Source organism: Xenopus laevis, chromosome 6S (assembly GCF_017654675.1).
Source record: "Xenopus laevis strain J_2021 chromosome 6S, Xenopus_laevis_v10.1, whole genome shotgun sequence".
NCBI lineage: Eukaryota > Metazoa > Chordata > Amphibia > Anura > Pipidae > Xenopus > Xenopus laevis.
Genome location: NC_054382.1, coordinates 85085271 through 85106594, shown reverse-complemented (window position 1 = coordinate 85106594; position 21324 = coordinate 85085271).

Genomic DNA, 21324 nt, shown 5'->3' with positions numbered 1-21324 from the left:
TTTGGCCTTAAAAGATTGAGTTACTCGTGGAAATCAACAAGACGGCAATCTGTGTGCCATTGCCCTTAATTATTGTTTGTAGTATTACTGTAGCAGACCCTCCAAACAGCAACTGAGATAAAAAACAGAGTTCTTAATTAAACAAGCATTATGTGAAGACAGTATCCCTTTAATTTGCTAGTGCTTGCATATCTAATCAGTGGCAATGAATATATCTCTTGAATTTCATTTAAATGTTCTGATGCTTTGTTGCAAAATGTTGATTACTTTATATTAAAAATGTATAGAAATTGAAAATCCATTTATGAATTGCACGCTGTTTTGTTTTTTCGTTTTTTTCTTGGAACTGTGCAATTAAATGGCAATTTACTCTTCAGGGAGAAACACGTTTCTAAAAAGTATTGCTTTTTGTTCACTATTTAAAACTGACTTAAAAGTAATAGATTTGCAAATGCAACTTTAAAAATATTTTTTTTGTAATCAGCAGATTTTCGAAAGTTTTGTCATTTATCATTGTGACAGGTATTCAGAACGTACAAGCAGCAAAACTAGCACTGGTGCTTGAAGCAGAAATCTTAAGTACAGAATAACCCACAGGACTCAGTCATGTTTCTGCTTCTGGGTGCATCTGTGCCCAGGATTTGCACTTAAAAATGAAATTGGCTTGCACTGTGAAACCTGGGGATAGGAGATTATGGACACAGTGCTGATACCACTCTGCAATCAGCAGAAGCTCTCCAGTTCATTATATTCCGTTTGTTTGCTGGTCTGATTTGCTGAAAAGGATACTCTATTATCTCTCTTCTCCAGTAATGTTATTTGAGCAAAGAGATAACCTGTTAGCACTGACACTGCTAGTGAATGTATATACCTTGTTGGGGGATATTGCACCAGGAAAAGCTTTGTATTTTTACTGCGTCGGTGAACAGTAGTAAATTGAAATTTCATTTATTTTCCCAGAAAAACATTTATATTGCATGCAGCTGGAATATAATTCAGAATGTTGTATATATATCAGTTAAATAAATTCAGTACACAGACTAGCCATCGAACATTTTTACTCAATATAGCAAATGTAATGCACACGATGCACCTGTTCTCAAAAGAAACAAAGACCTCTAATGCAAGCCTTGTGGTATAGCTAAAAGGATTAAAGCAGACACAACTTAGTTACAAGTTAGTAGAGAAGGAGAGAGGGAGAGATGAATAATTTTGGATAAATGTTATGATAGCACAAACATTCTTGTATGTGCATATAGATAAAATGTGACACACACTGGTGCCCTATACCAGCTAGGTTATACTCCAATAGTTCACTTGGAACTCTCTCTCTCTCTTTGGGGCTTATGTTTAAAGCACACCAGGGTATGTCTCTTAACCTATGCTACACATAGGGCTACACCCTAACTGGTGGGGTACCCAGTGGGATACTATCCCCTTCTTACTCCTTATTGTTACCTATCACTACTGCAATAAGCTATGACAATAACTACCCCTGTTCTAGGCAGGCCTGACAGCTTCTTCACCTAGAGTCTACTGTCTTCTTCTGGAGTCTAAAGTTCCCAGCTTAAGAGCTTGTCTCCTTTCCAGAATTATCATGGGCTGCTTCCTGCTCTAGTGGTTATTAGTAGTAATTACAGACTTTAATATTAACTAAAAATTCTCTGCTGCTACCTATGAAAAATAAACATTACAACCAGATAACCTTATAATACTTTGTCACCCACTCTACATTCGTAGATTCTTACATAAGGATAAACTGAAATGAATATAGTAAAGTCTTAAATATATGTTTTAATTGTGTTCATACAAATTACTTATACAACAATTACACAATACAACTTATTATACACCGTATTATATTATTTTTATGACTATGGAGTACACTGAATAACAGCCACTTAGGAGATGTGAAAGGAAGTTCAAAAACCTATTCCAGGTAGTTACTGTATATTATTTCTGCTGTTTTGGTAGTACCCTGTACCTCTGTGCTTAAACTAACTAAAAAAAAACCATTGTCACCCTTGTCTTTGGTTTGCCAGCTGCCACACATAAGATGCATTTTACAGTATTTGCAGTTTTCACATAAATTACATCATACATTACCTTAAATAAAAGAAAGGCTACTGAAATGCACACCAAATTAGGGCTTGTGCAGGTAATCAAAACATATATTTTTGCATTTCTACTGCACTACTGCAGACAGCATAACAATGTAAAAAAAATAAAGTATTATATTATACACGCACATGCTTAAAACAATACCAAGTATTTCACCTTAGATACAAAAGTAAACCTTTTGTTTTCATTTTTGCAATAACTTTACCAGCATTTAAAAGATGATTTATTCCTTGCCTGTTGCCTTGTGTTTGTGCATGGCATTTATTCTAATGGTTTTGGGATAAACTCCCTGTTTTTAGACCCTGCTCATCAGGAAAAATTAGCTAACTGGCTCCAAGTCTGTATTCATCTTGATTATAGCAATATACTGTAGTCATACCATTCAGTTTGCATTGTTGTGAATAGGTCATGAATAGCACAGACATATTACATTTAGTAAATATATTAATGTAGCACAGGAGATACAAAATTAATCTATACATTCCACAACTTTGCAGACCTATCAGGCATTAAAATCAACTATACAAAAACTCATGCCCTGAACATAAATCTTTCATTCCCAACAGATTAGCCTTTAAACATTTTTACTCAAATTAAGCTAAAATTAAATTTCGATTTCCAGTGGCAACACACTCACCTTAAATATTTGGGGGCTAGAATAACTCCACAACTACCCCTTCTCTGGAAGATTATCTCAGAGACATTAGAAATATGGTCAAAATACGAAATACCGTAGCATGGATGGGCAGCATTCATGTGGTTAGAATAACCATCTTGCCCAAAGTCTTCCACTATTTTAGAACCCTGCCTATTCCCATCTCTAAAATAAATATAAAAAATCTACAACAACAAATAATGAAATTTATCTGGAATGTTAAACCCCCTAGAATATCCAAGGCTAAAATGTTAACACCAAGGTCAAGGGGAGGACTGGGAGTACCCAACTTCAGTAAATATCTACAAGCTGCACAATTATTAACAATCCCACTACTGTTTTTTAACCTGACTCCAAAATGAATCTTTTTGGAGGAATCGCTGATTCAACCCATTAAACTAGCAGCCGTTCCATGGATACCGTATGTGAATAGATTCAATAATCTTACCCCAATGTTAGAACAGGCCCTGAACATCTGGAATATATTTAAATATAAAACAAAGCTGCTCCCCATTGTCCAGCTGCGACCATCTTGTTTAATCGAAAATTCCCCCCAGGCCTAGATGAGAACGCTTTTCGGTGGTGGAAATCTAAATGTCTAATATTGTTAAAAAATCTCTATGGCTTATCAGGCCCATTACAATTGGACAGATTTCAACAACTTCATCCCCCCCATCAGGGGGATTATTTAGTATTATACAAATGCTGCATTTCCTGAAATCAAAACACAAAGGCTCTGATACACCACCCGCATCATATTTAAAAACAATATGTTTAACCTATCCCTAATCCAAAGGAGAGCTATCTTGTCTTTATGAAATAGTAATAGAAGCTTACTCTCCAAAAACCCTGCCGTATACACGAGCCTGAGAAGGAGATTTAGGTAGACCACTAGATGCCGATTCTGCAACAAATTGAATTGGATCCTAGTTAACAAAAAACTTACCAGTATCCTAAATGATAGACAAATAAAATTCCAAAAAAGTCTAGTATCCATGGGTACATTATGTCACTCCATAACGTATAAGCTATGTTTTCCTTTCTAATTGAGTAACTGGGCAAAAAGGATCTCTACAGGTTAATATCAATGAAAGTACCAAGCGAGTACATTGCCTTTAGTCCTATCTCAAAATACTTGGTAAATATGGATTTTACCTTAAACATAAGTAGCCCATTGGAAGCAATCATAAAAGTGATAACATATTGGAAATTGTAATTGCTATTAACCCAGAGACTCTGAGAGGAACTCAAGGAGGCCTTGACCATCTAGTCCCCAACCTTTTTTACTTGTGAGCCACATTTAAATGTAAAGTAGAGTTAGAGAGCAACACAAGCATAAAAAAGTCCATGATGATGTCAAATAAGGGCTGTGATTGGCTGTTTGGCAGCCCCTATATGAACTGGTAGCCTACAGGAGGCTCTTTTTGGCAGTACACCTGTTTATTTATGCAACCAAAACTTGCCTCCAAACCAGGAATTCAAAAATAAGAACCTGCTTTGAGGCCACTGGGAGCATCCAAGGGGTTGTAGAGCAACATGTTGCACATGAGCTAATGGTTGGGGACCACTGCTCTAGTTAATATAAATCATTGAAATTTTTGGACTTTTCAGTTGGGTTTTATAAAAATTGACCCTTACTTTGATTTTTTGGGATTTTCATTACTCTACAATCACTGGAATTTACCAAATCCTATATACTTAAATACCATGTTTAAAAATGGACCATACCATATAAATCGTAAGTAAGGAAGATGTCAAAACAAATCCTGACCCACAAGACCTCTTCCTCCATCCCATTTCCCATGTTTACATACAATCATGAAATTTGTTATGGAATGTTGAGATAATAGTCCCATAGTCTGTAAAACATCACTTGGTGGGGCAAAGCTGTTGATTTTTGAAAGATGCCAAGCATCATAAATTTAATTTCTTTTCAATGTATGGGATGAAGGCCATTAGCAAAAATATATCATGGTTTAGAGAAAATGTTCAGTATTATTAATTACAATATTATTCCTACATTATCATACACTAGAAATCAATGCTTCGCTAAATATTTACAGGCATTTGATAGTTGCACTTGTATTTTGGCACTGAGCAGCCTATGATATTTATATTTGTTTGATATATTCAATGCCAGTAATATTGCATCTTTGATCCTTCTGCCAAGGGACATTAACCTACCTAGACTAGTTGAGAAGATTAAGAGGTTATATAAAACCATTATGGGATTATGTAATAAAAGGTGCAAAGGTTTTTACAGGTCTCATCTCATATAGTAACCAATTATCAGGTAGCAGCAAGGCTGCCATCAGGGGGCATCCCACTCTTCCCAGCTATAGTCAGGTGATCCCACTGGTGTCTAATAAAAGGGCAGCCAAGTATGGAGGTTTACTTTGAAAGCAGCAAGTTAAGTTGCAGGTAATAGCTAGTCCCTTTGTAAAATGTATAATGAAGCAATAGAATTCTTAATGAATCAGATAAAATTGAGCATAGGACTGGCCAGATATGGGATGACTTTGACGTAGTTGGCCAGCTTAAATATATTGCAATATATGGACAAACAATCCCTGTTTTGTTTAAAGGGTAAGGCATTTTTTAGTAGCAGTATGCACAAAATGTCGCTGTCTTAAATATATTGATAATGGGTTGAGTGCAGAGGACTCTTGTATTTGCCATCAGGGGGGGACATGGGGCACTGTTGTCCCAGGCCCGGATGGTTTGGGGAGCTAAAGGGACTTACTTGCATAGCCGGGCCCCTGCCATCAGTGAGCTGCAGATTTCAGAAGGGAGGGCTGGGTGGAGCTCCGATGACTGGTTCTTACTTCCTGTGCTCTGATTCGCCAGTGAAATGTAAGTCGCGGTAAAGCCGCATGGGGATTGGATGGGTGAAGTTTGAACCTCCCCTCTACTTTATCTAATCACCATGTGGCATTACCGGGACTAACATTTCACTGGTGAATCAGAGCACAGGAAACTGAAGATACCGGCACCTGAGCTCCCTGACTAAGGTAAGTGCAGTTTTCTTTTTTTTCTTAACATGTAGGGGCCCTGGCCAAATTTTTATTTAATAACTTGTAGAGGCCCTGGCCAAATGTTTTTTTTAATAACTTGTAGGGGCCCTGGCCAAATGTTTTTTTATTAATAACTTGTAGGGGCCCTGACCACTAATGCTTTTTTTAAATAACTTGTAAGGGGTCCTTGGCCACCAATGTTTTTTTTCTTTAACTTGTATAGGGCCCTGACCACCAAACAGTTGCGGAACTACCGGGGGAGCAGGGGGTGCGAGCGGGCCAGGGCCGTACGGAGGGGGGCGGGGCCCAGCTGCACGTCACGCACCAGGGCCCGCCCCCTCTAGGATCGCTACTGCCACCAAAACTTGTAGGGGGACCCTGGTCGATTGGGGCCCAGAAAAGTTTGTTGTGCGGAGCCCCACGTGATTTCTGATGGCAGCCCTGGGTAGCAGCAAATATCTTATTGGTTGCTATGGGTTACTGCACCTGGGCAAACTTTTGTTGCATATGGGGTTAGTTCCCAGAAAGAATTTCTGGCATGTAAGAAATAGTGTTTTCAGTGTGAAGTGAAATACCATTAAGGAATTGCAAGACCACTTTATACCTGCTGATACACTTCACTACCACCACATAGTTACATAATCAAATAGGGTTGAAAAAAGACAAAGTCCATCAAGTTCAACCCCTCCAAATGAAAACCCAGCATCCATACACACACCCCTCCCATGCTGTGATTTATAAATTTGTCTGTACAACACACCTTTTCCTGGAATACAAAAAGCTTAATTAAGGAGTGTCTAGTACAGGGTAACAAATACAACTACAATATGACACCAATACTTTGTATCCCAGCCTATTAGCAGACTAATTATGTTGCTGCTTTGCTTGGTTTTTATACAGTCACATCCCTTTTGCCACACCCCTCAGTTAATTATGCTAATTGAAAACAGATCTAGGAAATCTCTTCAAATGTTATTAAATTATATACATATGACAGAGGATAATGTATTGAATGGTGTAAAGAGCACAACATCTGATTGATTTCTATGAGCTATGAGCCCTGGTCAGCCCTCCATAATATTAGTACAAAAAGGAACAAGCCCCTAACTCACTTTTATAACTGCACCTCACAATATTTCTGCATGGTCAGTAGGGACTCTATCCAATGCCTCCCTCCCTGCTACACCTGTTAGGCAGAGTTCTCATGGAACACCAGGAACTCAACAAAAGATCAGCTATACTGTCACAACAACAGTGGCATATCCCAACGCCAGACCAAGCCGTCTGGGCACCCTAGGCAACCAGACAGACATCTCCCCCAACCTCTGTGCATGTGCACACATATGAGCAAACAAAACTGCACACTTGAGACCAAACGAACGTGCACACGTGACCAATCTCTGCCGATGAGGTAACAATGAGTACAGATGAGGTAGGTGCCCTGGCGCCCTACATGATTGCGCCCTAGGCATGTGCCTCTTCTGCCTATCCCTAGTTCCAGCCCTGGCATATCCTTGCTATATGCTGAAGAGTGTGGCTTGAAAACCAAGACTTGGTGGCTATACAAAAAAAGGTGCAGAGTTTGCTGTTGTTCTAATCACCGATAGCAACCAATCAGCAGGTAGCATATGCTGTCCCACTGTTTAAAAGCAAACTTCTTATCTGTTGCTATGAGTTACTGCACCTTGGCAAACTTAGTACCTTTTACTACATATGGGGGCTTGCCAATAAAGTGGCCTTTTGTAGAACTGTTCACAGCACTAACTGTGCAGGCAATAGACTGGTAACTTCCTACTGTTCACCACTCTTCCGGCATCACCAATCATCGTGTTGGTAGCCTGTTTGGAATCTATTCAAAAGCTACATCTAAATGAGTGTGCTTTTTTATATGATGTGCCTCCAATACACATATCTGTTATGTAATTCCCATATTATAATCTCAGATATTATATAGGATTAAATCAAGTGAATTTGGGTTATAATATCAGCTACATTATGTACAATACTTCCTTTTCAAATGGATTATAATATTGGGCCTGTTACATATGGCTAGGGTCAGACGATTGTGGATCTTGGCCTGTGTTTCACTGCAGGCTGAGAAACCGCTCTCCCAATGCTACTCCTCCACTCCTGCTCTGCCTGTACCCAGAAGCATTGTCTCTGCTCGAGTACAGTAGGATGTGAAATTTTGCATTATGCACCAAAATCTGCAGTACCCTGAAGAAAAGGATGGAGCAGTGGGGCAGCAGATGCTCCTCCTGTGGAGAATTCATGTCATGTGGCCCTAGCCATAAAGATGCTTTAAATCCAAGAGTCTGTTGATATTCAGCCAAATCACACCTTTCTTTTGAAATTTAGTTCTTGGGACTGGCAATGTTTAGATAGACTGAAGGACAAAAGTAAATAGTGCCTCAGCCTATCAGAACATTTCCCCGCCCTGAAGCATAACATCATTCAGGAATCTGATTTGTGTCGGAAATCAAACAAGTAAGCAGGGGGCTGCTTATTAGCAATATCTGGTTTTATAGAAGAATAATGACACTTAAAATTGAAAAGTGTTACTGTCTCTTTAAGGTTTGGCTTCGTTTCAGTATTGAGTCAAATCTTTTTTTTATTTTTTATGGAGTATTAAGTATTCAGCTGAATCCAAACAATGTGGAATTGGTGCACCTGTAGGTAAGTAAAGTAACTCAGTTCTAATTGGGTTATAATATAAAGTAACAAAAAGTTATGAGTTTTCTCCAAAAGTAAAGACCAAAAATAATTAAAAACTCAAATAATTTATTCGAACATGCAGGTGACCGCCTAACATGTTTGGTGCCTATTGGGTCCGCCCCAGTAGACACAAAACATGTTAGGCGGTCACCTGTATGTTCTAATAAATTATTTGGATTTATAATTATTTTTGGTCTTTACTTTTGGAGAAAACTCACAAATTTTTGCTACTTCAGATTTTTGCACCTGTGAACTGTGAGTATTTTTCCAGTTTCATTATTTGCCTTGGATACTTCTCTTTGATCAATAATGGTACAATTACTGGCGATTCTTGCAATGTTTGATTATAATATAAAGTACTTGAGCACTATTCAGAGTTATTAAACATTTGTTATGTACAGTACCTTCTGTTCATTTGTATTATAATCCTGGAAACATTACATACAGTACCTACAGTTCATTTTGGGTTATACACCTGGATCTGTTACATACAATATTTCCTCTTTTATTTGGTTTGGTTCTTTTATTGCATCAATATAGGAAACCTTTTCTAATGCAATACCCTTGACAAGCTGTCTCTGTTATTATTCATATTCATTTTCATTGGAAAATTAAGAATATTATTATCTATGATAGATAAAACAATATCTTGGAAAAAAACTGTGAAAATACCAAGCATATATAGTTCTGTGCTAAAATGAATTCATGGATTTTGATACTGTTTCGGAAAGGGCATGTCTATTATTATCCTTTATATTATGTACATTGTTTTCAGTGACTCAAGAAAGTCTCAAATAAATACTAGTCTGGAGAAGATGCCTTGATCAGCTTTGTCATAACTATGACTAGCTAATAATAATGCGAAAACCAAAATATGTGTTTATGGCTCTGCATAGAGAGACATAATGGACTGAATGAGAAAACAGCAGCTTACAATATTTAAAGGAAAACTAATCCTCAACATATATTTAGACTAGAAATATATTTAGACCTTATGCATATGGATAGGGACAAGGTAACCATAGCCCTTTGACATGTTCTGCTGTCACTTACCTGAGCTTAGATACCAATTTACAATGTACAGTAATTGTAATTGTAATTTGTTTCTTAGATTCTCTATAACACACTAAGCATGTGCAGTGTCACTGATACTCACAGAATGGTCTCACAGTATATTGCTGTCGACAATTTTTTAGGCATGGATCATTGGTCTTATAAGGCTTCTAAACTTCTGGTCTGGTTCAGTAAGTTCATTATATGAAACACATTGTTTATAGTCATAGTTGCAAGACTTTAGTTCTGCTTTAAATAACAAAAACACAAAATCTACATCCACATGTAAGATGAAGATCGGTCACCTCTTAAAGGAGAATAGCAAGCTAAAGATGAATATTGCTAGACATGCTGTAGTTTATATATTGAGCTTACTGTACAAGCAGAGAGACTCAGCATAGGCCTGCAAAGTTGTTCACTCTTGTTAGGCCACCTTTTCGGGCACCAGTGATACCCCACATGTTCGCTGTGTTTTGGGCACAGTGGTTTCTAATCTGCCATATAATGTGAATCTGAAGGAAATACTCATTTACCTTGTATTGCAACTTTGATATTCTACTGGGGGAATGTAATAAAAGTTGCAAAGCGCAAAACAATTAACACAAATAAGAATAAAAAAGTCCCATTTTGCAATGCTCCTTAAACTGTTATTGCATTGGGAATTTTAATTGGGCATTACGAATTTTACTTGTGCATTGCCCACTTTTAAGAAGTGCTTGAAGGTGTTGTAATATTTTGGAGCAAACATAACTTTTTTCAGTAAGAAGTTTTATTACATTCCCTGTGCACTCGGGCAAACGATATAATTTGTAAACCTTCTTCCACTCTCGGAAGTGGTCGCTAAACAGTTTCCAGGTTTGCAAAAGCTATATTAAATTCGCTCAAAGGAATATTTGTTTCCACAAAGGCATAACTTTTGCATTGCAATTTTTTTCCTTTACCAACTTTAATTACATTCCCCCATATATATTCTCTATATTTTAAGTTTGTCCCTAACTAGGGATGCACTAAATCCAGGATTCGGGCTATTTCAGCGGGATTCGGTTTCTGCCCGGCCAAGCATATGCAAATTAGGGATGGGGAGGGAAATCACGTGACTTTTTGGCACAAAAAAAGGAAGTGAAAAATGTTTCCCCTTCCAACTCCTAATTTGCATATCCAAATTAGGAGGAATCAGGGGTTTGGCCGAACCCGAAATAGTGGATTCGGTGCATCCCTACCCCTAACATCTATAAACTGGCAGCAGACATCAAAGCTAAACCTACTTTTTTGTTTATATTAGATTAGCAAGATCCCTATCTTGCCAATGAGGTTCCCTTGCCTCATACAGCTTTTATCTCTGAGCATTTACGGCAGCTCCGGCTCTATGACAAGGGATAGACCTATAGCTAAAACAACTTTTACTGTGAAGTGAAAATGCCCCTTTAAGATTCCGTGTCTGCTTTATTTCTATTAATTCAGTCAGTCTGACACTCACTCCAGCTTGTTATTGCTTTTGATGTACTGCAAATTGATATTCTGATTCAAAATATTAATACAAAAGGCTTTTGGCCTGACAAATCAGACACAATCCTCTGTAAAAGAATGCCTAATAAAGGCATATGCTCCGTTAATTATAAGGCCATTAAACACTAACTCTATCAGGTTAGCCCACTAAAATCTTCAATCACAGGCTGGCACAAACCAGACTGCAGTTAAAAATGCTGTTTAAGAAAAAACTTATCAATATTTAACCTTACACATTTCATGCCTTGTGGGCACTTAGTCATAGGCTCGGATAATACTGATCATACAACCATTTTGTTGTATGTTCAGTATTATCCTAGCCTATGGACAATACATTTTTGGGATTTACAAAAGCGGAGTAAATTTACAAAAGCGGAGTAAAATTTTTGCAGTAAAAGTAATGGTAATCTGGTGAAAATACTTTCACCATAATCACATACAGAAATCTGCCTAAATTCCGACTCAACTGACACTTTTAATTTTAAGTGAAAGAAATACAGTTTGCAGACACTTTTATGAATTTGTCTTTCAAACGACATTTTAAACAACACTTTTCTGCCGACATTTTAAAAATGGAGTAAAGCTTAGTGTAACTCTTCTCCATGTGACAATTCAGTTCTAAAATAATCTGCTCTGCTTTGGTTCACCCAGCCTTCTTTTCACACCTCTTGTAGGTGCCCCATTGGGGAATTATTATAATATTAATAGGGATTAGCATTTCATAGTCAGGGCACACGTTTGTATTTAACCCTATAGGTGTAAATGCCTCATACACAGAACAAGTAAAAGACTGATTAAACTAAAAAGTGTGCAATAGAGTCCCAGCCATTTTTTTTAGTCTTAGCAGCACTTAGACATTTGCACTTAGATAAAATGTATTTCTGATACAAATCCCTATATTATGCAAAACAGCATTTTTGTATTTTAGACCCTTGTATCTTGTTGCAGAAATTGAATTATACAAATCTGTAGGCTGATTTAGAAAGCTCAAGTTATCCTGAAAAAAATGATGTATAATTTTCCTAGGTAAAAATGATCCCCCTCCCCCGGAAATTCCAATTTGATGGATGACTGGTTTAGTTAGAGCTAAATTCAAGAAAAATTCAGAAAAAAATGTCAAACACTGACTATCTCAGATTTACTGTATACTGGATGTCTTCTTAACTGTGTCAAATTGAATCAGGATGGTATTAGTCTTATAAGGCAATTCCCTGATGAAAATTTGTTACTTAGGCATGATCAAGATAATTACGTAGTGAAGTGGAAATTTTGATACAAGCAACATTGTTACTTTATTATGGCTTTTTATCCTGCTAAAAATGCATTTATCTACTGTATTGAGCAATAATCTTTTTACATAAATATAAATCAGTTGGGTTGTGGGTGCCACCCAGATTTCTAGTTCATAATCTTTATTCTTTTTGAGCTTATTCCAGTGAGTTTATGTAGAAAAGGAGCAATAAAAGGGTTGTTCACTTTCCAACAATTTTTTTTCAGTTCAGTTGTTTTCAGATTGTTCCCCAGAAATAAAGACTTTTTTCAATTACTTTCCATTATTTATTTTTTACTGTTTTTCCAAAATCTAAGTTTAAAGTTACGTTTTCTTGTATCTGGTGTTTGAGTCTGGCAGCTCAGTAATTCAGGTGCAGATTCTAAACCGTTACAATTTTGCAACATTGAGTTGATACACTTCTCAGCAGCATCGCTTGAGTATTAGCAACTATTGTATCAATTCTAACAGCTGCCTGTAATGAAACCCAGAGATTCTGCTCAGCAGGGACAAGGATATGAAATGTATCAACTAAACGTATTGATTTAGAACAGTTTAGGGGGTCGGCGACCCCTCCTCCCAGAGCTGTTTTAGAAGGTGAAAAAATTCACTTTACACTTCAATATTAGAAAAACGGTGACACCGAAAATAGAAAGTAAATTGGAAAAAGTTATTTCTGGTGATCTATCGGAAAACAGTTGTTCGAAGGTGAACAACCCCTTTAACACTATCTGAACATCAATATAATCAATATAATTTAATTTTTTTTACACAAACATACCTGATTCCACCGATTAAAATAGAAAACCATGAAACTCATGAAACTCACTTTTTACTTTTACAGTTTACCCCCTTTCATTTTGTTCTATTGTGAAGTGATTTATTCTGGGACTTGAATTCCCTCTTCTTCCCATAGTAGGTGGTATACAGATTCTCTAGAAGGCAGAGACACTTCAAGTTTCAGAATCCATCACATCTCAATAAATTAAATTTAATCTATCATAGCAAAACTGTTTCCTGATTGGATAAAAAAGCCCAAACTCAGTCTGGGAGAAACAAGTGTATTTTGGTTCCTAATGAACACTATGCTGGCTGCACAAAGAGGGAGCTCCCAGTGTGGGTGGGTAATAAAGGGGGGTATATTTTCCCTTTAACTAGCAATCTTAATGTCACCTTCTTCATGTATGTACCTTATATCCATGTCATACAGCTGTTGTATGCATGCAAGAGTTGTGGTTGTCCCATGACAGGAAATCCATACTGGGGGTTATTTATAAACATTGGACAAATTTTCACCTGGGCAGTAACCAATATCACCCAGTCAGTTGTTTTCTTTCTATGTTCAGCCTGTCGCTGGCTTAAAAAAACCTAATCGCTAATTAGTTGCTATGGGTTACTGGTCAGGTGCAGTGTTTGTAAATAAGCTAACTCTGCCTCCCTGCTCAGTCCTTGCAACCTCACTGCCCATTTTCACCTCTTGCACATATGTGACTAGACAGAACAGTTTACACTGAGGGGCAGATTTATCAAGGGTTACATTATGAGTTCACTGCAGATATTTTAAACTCCCATAAACTCCCATGAACTCAAAATTCAACCAATTGCAATTTAATATAAAAATCACATTTTTCAAACTCGGGTGAATAGGATTGACCCGCAAATTCGAATCGAATTTAAATCGATTTTTAAAATTCAATTAAAAAAAGAAAATTCTATTCGAAAGTCAGGAAGGCTGCAAACCCCAGGATGTCTTCCATAGGCTAAAACAACAATTCAGCAGGTTTAAGGTGGCGAATAGTTAAATTCTAATTGTTAAAGGGCCAGTGGATGATACATTTCGAAAATAAAATTTGAATTTTAAAAAAAATTCGAATCGAATATTAACAATTCCCTAGTCGAATTTGACAGTTTTGGCCATAAAAAAAAACTTCAAAAATTCGGATATTCAATTCGACCCTGGATAAATCTGCCCCTGAATGTTAAGACCAACCCAACACAAATGAGAATGTTCAGGGCTGTTGGCACATGGAAGGGAGTGACCAGAGATCAAGTTCAGATGTGAAAGATAGAGGCACGGGCAACATAACTCCTTGGGTATGATCGCACCAGCGCCCGCACCCAGTTGACGCCCACAGGAGCCACAATAAGTTATATCTTGGGTGGCCGGCAGAGGTACATTTATCAGTAAGCTTGCTGGGTGGAGATTGAGGAGGGGGGCCAGGCAGGGAACTCGAGTGCACAACCTGCAGTTGGGCCCCGCCGTGGTTAGTTACACCACTGAGCATGACTTTTCCAAGGCTTCTACAGGACATAGCAAAGCACATACATTTATTACAGCAACTATGTAGGTTAGTATGTAAGAGGCAGATGGTAAATGAGAATTTAGAGGGATTCCCAGCTGTTCAGGAGTCTTGTAAAGATATGAACATGTTCCTGACAGAGAGTGTTTGATAAATTTAAAGATTTATCAAAACATTTACCACTTTAATTAATGTGCCAGTTTGTTAGAATATGACTGCTTGAACAGTTCTTCTCCATTCTGTGTACTGGGGATTTAGAGCTCATCAGCATCAATAAGTCATAGGAAATTAAGGTGCTTTTAGTTAAAATGAATGCAATGTAAGCAATATACTGTACAGTATATGAACTGGACTAGTTACCAATTTGCATGTGTCCCTTGTCGATTTGCATGCATATCATGATGAATGTGTTTCATAGAAAGAAGCGCTTAGATGGGATTTATTATTTTTTAATTCTACAGCCAAAACCATAGATAGATAGATATTAGAGTGTATATAGACAGATAGATGCTTTCTATATAAAAACTTGTCAACCTTAACTCATCTCTCAGCATTGCTATCAACCACTTATCTGTCATTTGGAGCTTTCATTAGCATCACTGTGACAGCTTTATCAGTCCAACACAACTGTCATAAGGCAATAGAAATCATGCTGGTTAATCCAGCCATCATATAAAAATCATACACACCTGTAATTATACCATAGCTACAGTACACTGTGCCTTTACTTTCTATTGTCACACATACATCAGGCTGTTAAACAGTCATTATTTATCCAGAATAAATTGGTATAAATTGCTATAAATAAACTATTAGTCCTTAGAAGGGGGTGCATTTTGCAGAACGTATTGCATATAGCAAGACTGCTCTCGCCCTCTTTATAGCAGTGATCCCATCCTACCCATATTATAATGCACCAATGGTGTCATGAAATGAAAGATATAAAGCTTGTTGCTATTCTGGTCACCAATAGCAACCAAACAACAGTAATACATACAATACATATAAGGGCTGTAAAGGCATAAGATACTTGACTTCATTGGAAATCATAAAACTATGAGTTTGTGCCAGCATGGTTTTATGCGTAACAGATCTTGCCAGACTAATTTAATTATCTTGTATGAGGAGGTAAGCAGGAACCTTGATTCTGGGATGGCAGTGGATGTGATCTACTTAGACTTTGCTAAAGCATTTGATACAATGCCACACAGAAGGTTACTGGTTAAATTAAGGAATGTTGGCCTGAAATATAGTTTTACAAAGAGTTGGATTAGTGTTGTTTGTACAGTAACGCAGGGGTCTATCCTTGGTCCTTTGCTTTTTAACTTGTTTAAAGGAACAGTTACACCAAAAAATGAAAGTGTAGTTTATATAAAAAAGCTGCTGTGTAGGCATGGTGTCAGCCATTCAAAGGGCAGAGGATACACAGCAGATAACAATAAGCTCTGTAGTATACAATGGGATTCTTCAGAATTTATCTGTTATATACTGTGTATCCTCTGCTTGAATTACAAAAAGGATATTAAAGATCCCGGTGGTCCGCTTCCTCTGCCGGTCCAAAGATTGTCTGTTCTCCCTCAGACTCGTAATGGAATTCAAATCGTATTTTTGGGAGGACCAGCGCTCATAAGCAGGAAAATTGGCAATTAGAGGGAAAAGAGAACAAAACAATTCCAATATAGTGTAGTATCTCTTAGCATAAATTTAGTACAGAGGTGTACTAAACATAACTGTTCTCTCTGATCTGTACAGCACAGTATGTTACCATGTATACATCGCCACAGCATGGATCAAAAAGTCAGCTGGAAATGTAGCATCTACTGTGCTGACTCTGCTCTTTATACGCGGGAAGAATAGATTCTATGTTGTATATGTTAAAAAAAGTGATTAAAAAAACTAAGTGCTCCAAGTGCCATCCCGCTGGCGATTTACATTCTAGCTGGTGGGAGGCAGTTCGGGGAGATTAGTCGCCCCGAATAAGAGGGGATTTGTCGCCTGGTGACTAATCTCCCCGAATCTGTTGAGAAGATTGCAGCACAACCTGCCCGGCTTTGTTACAGGATCTACCCATCCCTTAAGGTACATTCCTGTTTTTATCTTGTTGGTGTTCCACTACATATTTTATCCTCCATGTATTCTCTTGCCTCCCCCCTTTTCCTCTCTTCATTTCCTATGTGTGTGTATGTATATATATATATATATATATATATATATATATATATATATATATATATAAAAATTGTAGAACGCCTCCTGCACTCACTTATCTGGGTTTGTTGCCCTGGTGCTAACAGAATATATGTATAAAAATCGAATGAAAGCTGTTGCACAACAGGGTCTTGCAAAAAAAGTAATTATTTATTGTTGCACAGATCGACGTTTCGACCCTCACTGGGGCCTTTGTCTTGACAAAGGCCCCAGTGAGGGTCGAAACGTCGATCTGTGCAACAATAAATAATTACTTTTTTTGCAAGACCCTGTTGTGCAACAGCTTTCATTCGATTTTTATATATATATATATATATATATATATATATATATATATACTGTATATATATATATATATACTATATATATATATATATATATATATATATATATATATATATATATATATATATATATATATATATTCTCTATCTCTCTCTCTTGTAAATCAAATAAACTGTCACAATAGAAAGCTCTGCTGTTTTTCCCAAGGAGTAAAACCCCCTGACACTTGGGTGGTCTCTACGAGTGTCTCTGGTTCCCTGATGGGCTTGTCCAATAGGTACAAGTTATACTTGCTATTGTAGTTCAGATTTATGACAGTGAATATAGCTCATATACATCATGTCTTGTAGAACAAACAACTTTAGCTGAAATAATAGCAAAATAATGATTAAGTGCAGATGTGCTGAGGGCAAGATAATGCAGGTGACCCATCAACTGTTCTGAGATAGTGAGGGGGCAATACTGCCGAAATGTGTAAAGTTGATTGATGAGCTGTTTGTATCTTCACTTGATTGACTTTTAACTATACCTTTGCATTTATTAAAATAACACACTGGTATCACTCAGTAATTTCAAGAGACTTACAAACCATAGCATCGGCAAAACTCAGTAGCTCTACTACTGACTGATAGCAAATGTATTGCATTCCTGAAGTCGAACTACAAAACAATAAATCAACTCAATAGCAATTTACTATAAGCATGCGCCGTTTATAAACAGAGAGATCCAGAGAGAAATATAAACACACAGACATACATAAGATCAGATGATATGATATGATTAGGGATGTCGCGGACTGTTCGCCCGCGAACTAATTCGCGCGAACATCGAACGTTCGCGTCCGCCGAATGTTCGCGAACGTCGCGCGACGTTCGCCAATTTGGGTTCGCCTTAGCTGGCGCTTATTTTTGCCCTCTCACCCCAGAGCAGCAGATACATGGCAGCCAATCAGGAAGCTCTCCCTCCTGGACCACCCCCACACCCCCTGGACCACTCCCCTTCCATATATAAACTGAAGCCCTGCAGCGTTTTTTCATTCTGCCTGTGTGTGCTTGGAAGAGCTAGTGTAGGGAGAGAGCTGTTTAGTGATTTGAGGGACAGTTGATAGTAACTTTGCTGGCTAGTAATCTACTTGATACTGCTCTGTATTGTAGGGACAGAACTCTGCAGGGATTTGAGGGACAGTGAGTTTAGGTTAGTTAGCTTTGCTGACTAGTAATCTACCTTCTACTGCAGTGCTCTGTATGTAGCTGCTGTGGGCACTGCTTCTGATCTCATCTGCTGACTGCTGTAATAACCCAATAGTCCTTGTTAGGACTGCTTTTATTTTCTTTTTTGTTTTTTTTACTTTGCTACTGTAAGAGCCCAGTGCTATTAGTCTAGCTGTGTTGGGGAGTGGGACTGGTGTGCTGCTCCTCCTAGTAGTTCACCACTACCAGCACCAACCAGAGTCAAAATTGTTACAAAGTATCTTATTTGCACCTGTTAGCTGTTCTGAGCTCTCTGCCAAAAGCTAATTAAGTTAGAAACTGTTTTTTTTCTGGCTGTTCAGTTCAGAGAAAAGAGGGACTTTCCAGTACAAAAGAGGGACAGGGGGTTGAGTGGTCAAAAGAGGGACAGTTGGGAGGTATGCAAGTGCCACCTAGCTGTGTGAGCTTTTTCACATTCTGTCTAAATAACAATAATAATTCCGTGTCCGTAAACATCACCTGAGTGATGTTTTTACAGCAGCAATAATATATTCCGTACCCACTACTGTATACGTTGCCCTTGCAGGCATTGTTTGCCCAGTCTTTAACCAAGTGCCACCTAGCTGTGTGAGCTTTTTCACATTCCGTGTCCAGAAACATCACCTGAGTGACGTAGTGTGATTTCTGCCCTTTACAGCACAAAACGCAGCGCTGTGTCAACAATATATTTTTCAGATACATTTTTGCCCTTGATCCCCCTCTGGCATGCCACTGTCCAGGTCGTTGCACCCTTTAAACAACTTTAAAATAATTTTTCTGGCCAGAAATGTCTTTTCTAGCTTTTAAAATTCGCCTTCCCATTGAAGTCTATGGGGTTCGCGACGTTCGCGAACCGTTCGCATTTTTGACGCAAGTTCGCGAATATGTTCGCGAACATTTTTTCCGCCGTTCGCTACATCCCTAGATATGATAGATAGATAAATAGAAAGTAGAAAAAAAGAAAGAAAGAAAGTTACATAGTTAGTTACATAGTTAAATCGGGTTGAAAAAGACAAAGTCCATCAAGTTCAACCCCTCCAAATGAAAGAAAGAAAGATAGATAGATAGATAGATAGATAGATGATAAAAATGCACATATAAATAAAATTAGTGAGACTGGTACTGCGTATAGAAAGCACAGTTTAGAAGCTCATTTTTCTTCCTTTTTTTTCTGAAGTGATTCAGTTCCATAACAGATTGAATTTGATTCATTTATTTTAAATGAGCTACCCTGAGGCTTGTACAGGGTGAGGGCTTTCAGTTTAGCAGCATGGATCTTTCTGCAAAACATCTTCATGATACGCCATAAGCAAGACTGTGAGACAGAGACTGTAACATAAGAACATGCAGTTTAATGAAAGTGACATTACGGTCAGACAATGACAGCAATGCTTCAGGTGACTAAGAGGCTGGTGGTTAGGGAAATCAAGTTAATAAGGCAACTGGCTGGTGCTGCATTATTTCCCTGGCCATGGACCACACTGCCTCTCCCTGTTAGCAGTCTGAAATGCAAGATGTTATGTTTCTGGAAGCTGAAGTATGAGGACAGGAATTTAAGCAAATGCAAAGGGGATGTAAACCCCACAAATAACACTTTGCCTAATATAGTCATTATTGGCAATAGTGGTGAGTAAACCCGCAATTTTTCACTTACATAACAGAAAATGCCATGAAACAATGACATTTAAACAAAATGCATTGATGTGAATAGAAAGGAAAACTGACACTGCGGCTATGGTACATTTCTTCTAACTCTGCATTAGCATATACATTGCCCTACCTTGTTATATAACCTTCTTCCACTTTGCTACAACTGTTCTTCGTAGAACTAAAATCCAAATTTTCTGATCCCACTGGTTAATATGGAAAGCAATGGTTGGATCACAATGATGGCTGTGTTTTTTTCTGATGCAGTAGATCGCCCTTTTCCCAAGCAAAACAGATCACATAGAAAAATTCTAGGGGGGCATTGCAAGAAAAATGTAGTTTTTAAACTACACATTAGAATCTATGGCCGCTTTCGTTTCAAAATGTGGCAAAATATTTTGCTCATGCCTAATGGTTTTAAAGTTATTTGTAAATGTAATTGAAGCTTGTATCTATCTGGTTCTGCACAGTGACCAATCAGTAGCAGTCAGCCTTGCATGCAACTTAAAGGGGAACTATCACCAAAAATTAAGATTTAATATAAGCCTTGGCATAATTAATTATATATATTAATCATATATTCTGCATGGTTTCTGAAATAATCAAGTTTATCTTCACTATTCCTCTCTCAGCACCTGTTTCTCTTCATTCTGTCTTCATGCAACAGTTGGGTGACAGGTAGTCACTGACAGTTAGATCCAAATTAGGGGCTTTCTTTCCTATTAGAGCTCACTCAAATAACTGATTCCAGTACAAACAAAATAACTGCATTTTGCACAAATCCTGCATGTAGAGAGACATGATGTCTGGTGATTTTAATAAAGCGAACTCTAATACATATTCTAGGCAAAAGGTGCCCCCTATAAGATATACTGGATCTAACTGTCAATGATGATCTGACACCCAACTCATGCATGAAGACAGAATGAAGAGAAACAGATGCTGAGAGAGGGATTGTGACAATGAACTTAATTTCAGATACAGTACAAGAATTTTAACTGATTGTATTTAAAAAGTTTCTTATTTCAGTACGCTGAAGCATCTTCGTTTTTGTGATAGTTCCCCTTTAAGGGCTTCTGCTACATTGTTTTGTTTCAAATGCAGAGAATAGAAAGGGACAGGCACTGCTCTCGGTAGTTGTTACATTTCAAATGACATTAAAACCATTGACAATATGTAAGTCATGTATAATTAAGTTATTTAGAAGTTATTTAGAATGACATTTACTCTATTTTGGGGTTTACATTCCCTTTAATGTTGGCAGTTCTCTCTAGTTATTAGCCAATACAAATCAGGTACATATTGGGCAACTCTAAACGTG